Raw genomic sequence first — 6,000 nt, 5'->3', positions numbered from 1 at the left:
TTCTGATCTTTTGTTTGTGACTGATCAATAAAGAATATTTCATTTTCATGGGTTTGCTTATTTAAAATTTTTTAATTTTAAATTTTAGTTTTTTTAAAGGCGTGCTTGATTCACACGCAAGTGTAAAAATGTAAACACGACCAAAAGACTCCCCACCCCCATTTCTGCAGGTCCCCCTTCGGAGGCAGCTGCGCTCAACAGGTCCTGTGCATCCTTGCGCCTGGTCTAGGCAGGCTCTGCGTGGGGACATGCGTCTTCCCCTTTCTGTTTTACTGCTGCCTAGTAATTCACCATGAGGCTATGCAGTGTGTGGTTTGTGCAAGCACCCTGCTCCCAGGTTGCTTCCATTTAGGAAGGGGCGCGGTTGACTTCTCACCATGGTGTCACCCTTGCTAAGCCGTGTGCCTGCCCGGGGCCACGGAGGCGGAGCATAGGAGCCAGCTCTAGAGACCAACGCCCTCTGTAGCGACTCCTAAGGTAGTTAACTAGGTCCCTCTTGATGGGAATTTGGGTTATTTCCTGTACAATGTACAATCATGCACTGATAAATAACTGTGCGTGCACATGTGTGTAGTGAATTCCTGGAAGTGCAGTTGCCGATAGGAAGGGCATGTACAGCGGTCCACGTTCACGCTGATGGATTTAATGACCCGAGCCGGCTGGGGAGGGAAGGAGCTGCCTGCTTTGGAGGCATTCAAGCAGATGGGGGCTCCTCAGGGAGCATTTGCAGGGCTGTCCAACACTGTCAGGCTCTGGAGCGTGGTTTCACTTACCCCAGACAATGATCTACCCTTTGGTCCTCAGTTTTCTTACATGGAAACTGGAGGAAATCCTAGGGCTCCTTCATAGGGTTATTGTGAGTCAATTCGTGCGAAGCTGTTAAAATAATGCCTTGGTGGGTGCTCAGTGCATGTTAGCTCCTGTCGTCATCATCGCCGTCAGCATATTCCTGGACTTCAGGACAGGCTTTCCGAGGACCTCAGCAAGGGCTGAGAAACTTTCAGATTTTAGGTCCTCTTGATTTAGGTAGCATCTCAGGTCACTGAGAGGACCAGCATTTGAGATGAGTTCTCATTCTGCTTCCCATTATAAATTGCCACCGATTAGCTGCCAAAATTGGAAACGTCCTCGGGCCTATGCTGTCTCCTTTCTCCAGAGTGGAGTTCTTCTCTGCCTTTTAATGAGACCCCAATAGTGTGGACAGTTCCGGGTGTGTGTGTGTGTGCGCATGAGTTTGCGAGGTCGGGTGTGGGGTGGCTGTCTGCCTCTTTCTCCGGACAGTCCACCGCCAAGGGCCAGTTGCAAGGACCTGGCTGGTGTACTACCACTGGCAAACAAGTGGCGGGAAGGGAGGAGCAGGTGTCCCCACTAAATGACTAATTGGCCTGGCTCTGGAACTCATTTTCCATGTTCTGAAGGGGTTTGGCAGCAGAATTAACTCCCAAAGTCACTTGAATGCTGCCTGTGTATAAAACAGTTTGCTGCTCTGTCAGAGCTGGAGGGAAATTTCTTTTCCTAAAGGCGATGACAATTTTCAGTGTTACAAAAGAACAAAGGCATTATTTGCAAATTAACACATCACTACTGAGTCGTATAAATATAACTCAAACAGCAGAAACAGGCCAGGGGGTGCGTGCAGCCGTCTCCTCCACGCGAGACTGCGGGTGCACTGGTTGCGTCCGCATCGCCGTGCGGCTGGCAGGACTGCTCGCCGGGGCCCTGGGCTTCTGTTTGTATTTTCTGTTTATGTCATTTTTGCAAAATCCATGCAGGTGTTTGAAGCAGTCAGATTTTCTAGAAGCTGCGTACTTGTTACAAATAGCCTGTGAGCGTTCTGTGAAGTCAGAGAAGGTTCACAGAGCTGCCTCTGGCCAAAGGGACCCATTTCAGCGCCTCTAAATTGAGCTCCCTGTCTGAGCTCGTGTCTGGCCCAGAAGAGAGATTGTGCCCTTTCTGCAGAGCTTTCGTTTCTTCCTCTTTCCTTTTCCTTTTTCTTTTTCTAAGGGATGAAGCTCTGCCACCTTCATTTCTGCACGCCCCTGAGGTGTGTATGAGACTGACACAAGTTCATGCCATTTCTCACCCAATTGATGACACAAATATTTCTGCGTGGCATGAAGTCACTGTGGTCTCTAGCAATCAGGGGTCTCTTTTCTTTAAACTTCCCGAAATATTTCCCAATGACCTAAGCAATGTCATTTCTGTGGTTGCTTCTGGTTTCATTAGTCTTTTCATGAATGTATCTATTTATTTCCATCGTGATACCTTCTAAAATGCAATTTTAGGACTGTGTTCTTGTTCTCAGAGTGAACCAGGTGTCAGAGCCCTCTGGTTTTGTTGGTTTGCTCTCGGATTCTCTGGCAGACATCGGGAGGACCGTTAATCTTGGGCAGGAAAAAATTTTATGTGAGAAAATTTAAAAGTGTAGTAATTTTCTTGGATGTTTTAAAAATATTACAAAACAAAGTTTCCCACTGAGTGAGGCCTTTGGTCTCTCCAGGCCCGTGTCCACTTTGCTACTGACATAAAGGATTATTTTATAATAATTGTAGTAATAATTTATATTTATACGCTCTCTACTGCTTACCACGAATTCTCAGAGACACAATCTCCCTTGTCCTAACTGTTTTATGAAGAATTCGGTGGAACCATAATAACCACACGTGACCCTTTTGACCAAAAATAAAAAAGGCACTTTCAAAAGTCTTCACTAAACAGAAGAGGCAGATCCTAACAACCAGCTCCACGTTCACGCTGCACCTCCAAGAGTTGAATGACATACCCCAGGCTGTGTGGCTGTTAGTGACAGAGCCCACCTTGACCTTGGGCTTCTTTCTGATGCCAGAGTGCCTGTTCCATCCGGGGCTACCGACCATCTGGGTGTGCCTGGGACTGAGGGTGTTTCCAGGATGAGGGACAGACCTGGTAAACTGACGTGTGTTGGTCACCCTGCCACTGCCTGTCACCCCAAGGGACACCTGGTGACCAAGGTTGCCGCTCCTCTTCCAGGGCTTTCCATTGATCACGCTGCCCTTACTGACCCCATCTCCCTGCATGGGGCCCTGAGCTCCAGTCCTGCAAGGCCTGCCTCCCAACCCCTCCCAGCTCCTATTTTCTGTTTTTCTAGGGCAAGGCTTAAATCCAAAAGACCCCCTGTAACAGGAGAAAGAGAACTAAACTCGAGATCAGGGGTCTAGACCCAGCTCCATATTTTACTCTGTGGGACCTTGGGCAAATACTTTATTAATGTCGCGTCCCCATTCCCTTGGTCATAAGATGAGGATAATAATTCCTACCCCATCTGCACGACAGGGTCGTTCTGAGACTCCACCAAGATAATGTATTGAAAGTACATAAAGAAGTAAGCACTTACTCTTTTGCACTTTGGAATAAGATTTCTGCATGGTTAGACTTTAGAGCATCTGCCTAAGCTTTCTAGTGTCGCCTCTGTCTCTGTGGATCTGCCTTTTCACCTCTTGGGCCTTCCTGACTTGACAGATGCCCTGGGAGTTGGTCCTGCCCCAGTGACTGCTGTCCGCTGGTTCCCGCCCTGGCAGAGAAGCAGTCATGTCTTCTGTTCGGAAAGCTCAGCTCCGTATCGTCCAGGTAGTGCATCAGAGTTCCCCACAATTTCACCTGGTACCTCTGTAGTTTCTATGATAATAGATTATCTCTTTGACACAACGTGTTCCATAAATATGGACTTTCCCTGCTAGAGGATTCGGATTTCCTCTGCATGGATGCGTCCTCTGCTCTGCTCCCCATCCTCCGGCATGCTCGTCTCTGTTCTGGACTCCCAGATTCATAGCCTGGCTGTATCACATTCTGCATCCGAGAGCTCCTGGTAAAGGAGGTCTCCCCCTGCTGGTTCCTACATTACTATGGTAACAAAAACGTCTTGAGTTCTCTTTGTTTCCTTTATCTTTCAGTAGGTTGGGGCCAATTAGTCAACATCATTTCCCTCATGGCCTGACCACTCCAGCGGGACCTTTGTCCTTTGACCACAGTTGGACAGTCAAAGTGTGGGGCAGTTCAGCCTATTGTGGCTTTTTGGCTGGTCCTACAGTCTTGTTCATTCTTACTTTCAGCTTCCTCTGGCTGAGGCCTCATCACCAGGTGAATGTGATGGCAAATTTTGGCCCTTACTCATGGTAAATCCAGTTCTCACACTTTGGTGTATATTTCTTCCTTCTCACTGCCAGGCTCATTTAGATTCGGCCTCAAGATCAACTCTAAGTCCCTCATCCTTCGTGAAGTCTTTTTTTTCCTTGGTGAGGAAGATTGTCACTGAGCTAACATCCGTGCCCATCTTCTTCTGTTTCATATGTGGGATGCTGCCACAGCATGGCCTGTTGAGCGTGTGTAGGTCCACGCCCAGGATCCAAACCCATGAACCCTGGGGGGCCAAAGTGGAGTGTGTGAACTTAGTAGCGAGACCACTGGACAGGCGTCCTCTGTCTGGGTCTTTTCTGGCCCAGACGAAGGCAAGCAGTGTCTCTCCTGTGGGGTCCTTAGCAAATGCCATTTTGCCTGTCTTGTGTTTGGAAGTCTTGTCTCCCAACCAGATGGTGAGCTTCTGGAAGGCAAGGACCATGTCTTATTCTTCTTTGTCCCCTGAACATTTCCTGGTGTGTGCTCACTTCCTCAGCTGACACAAGGTCAAAGATGGTCATACGATGCCTATTTTATTTATTTATTGAACAGGTTTTTGTAAAAATCCTTTTCACAACACATTTATAAATTCATAGATATTTTCAACTAAGTTCCCTTACATACCTTTTCTCACCAGTGGGAAAATTGCTTTCATCCTCACTACTCTGGAAACTTCTCTACCTTCTAAAATAGGGGAAAATGTGGAAACAATAACTTTAAGGAATAGAGCTCAGGAAACCACTCACAGCCGGCCCATCTAACTTCCAGATATTAAATCATTTTCTCTTGGGTTATTCATTTATTCTTTTATTCAACAAACTTTCAGTGAGCACTATTATTTTAGGTGTTGGGTTTACAGCAGCAAATAGCACATGGATTATATTCCCAAGTTGCTTAAAGTCCAGTCAGAGAAACACGCACATAACCAGTGATGAGAATCCTGAGGCATAAGTGCTATGATGGAGGGTGCTGTGGTTGTCCAATGGAGGACAGCCAAATCAGACAGAAGGATCACTGTTTGAATTGGTGCGAAAAGAGTGAGTTGGGGATTGCATTTCCAGTGGAGGGAACTTCAGGGGGAAAGTCTCATAGATCAGAAATAGCATGTGGCTTCAGGGACCTGCAGGTGTTTGCAGTGATTGGACCCAAGTCTGGGGGTAGGGAGATAGCGAGGGGGGAGGGGGACTAGTGGATGAGGAGAGGCTGTAGAGATCGGAGGGTTCAGGTCATGTGGACCTTAGTGTTTTACACTAAGGAGTTGAATTTTATTCTGAAAAGCCATAGAGGAAACCATTAAAACATTGCAAAAAGGGTTAATTAGGCTAGCATTTTAGAAAGACTGTTGGGTTGGCAGAGTGGACTGTAATATTTCAGGTGGGAAATTATGAAGCCTGAACAAAAGCTGTGTCTAAGAAATGGAGACGAGGGCGTGAATATCTAGAAGGTAGGATCAGAATGGGTGAGGGAGGAGGAGGCATTGAGGATGACGTCCAGGTTTGTTTGGTTTGGCTGACCAGGTGGATGGGTATCTTGGTCACTTGCCAAGATGGAGAGTAAGGGCAGATTTTGTGGAGAAGATGTGCTCTGTGCATTAAGGTGTATCGGCAGCTTGGGTTTGGAGAAGATATGGAGTTGATAACCATCATACCGATGCATCCATGGGTTTCGAAGCCTTGGGTTGGATGAAGTCCCCATGGAGACTTTGCAGGGTGGAAAGGAGAGAGGGCCAAGCTCGGAGCCCGTGGACACTGACATTGTAGTCATGAGGGAAGGACATGAAGCCTCCAAAGGATGCTTAAGACTGGGGTGACCGACCACCCACGTTGCTCTGGTGTGAGCGGTGTCAGG

Source organism: Equus asinus, chromosome 24 (genome assembly GCF_041296235.1).
Source record: "Equus asinus isolate D_3611 breed Donkey chromosome 24, EquAss-T2T_v2, whole genome shotgun sequence".
NCBI lineage: Eukaryota > Metazoa > Chordata > Mammalia > Perissodactyla > Equidae > Equus > Equus asinus.
This window is presented reverse-complemented; position numbering follows the sequence as displayed.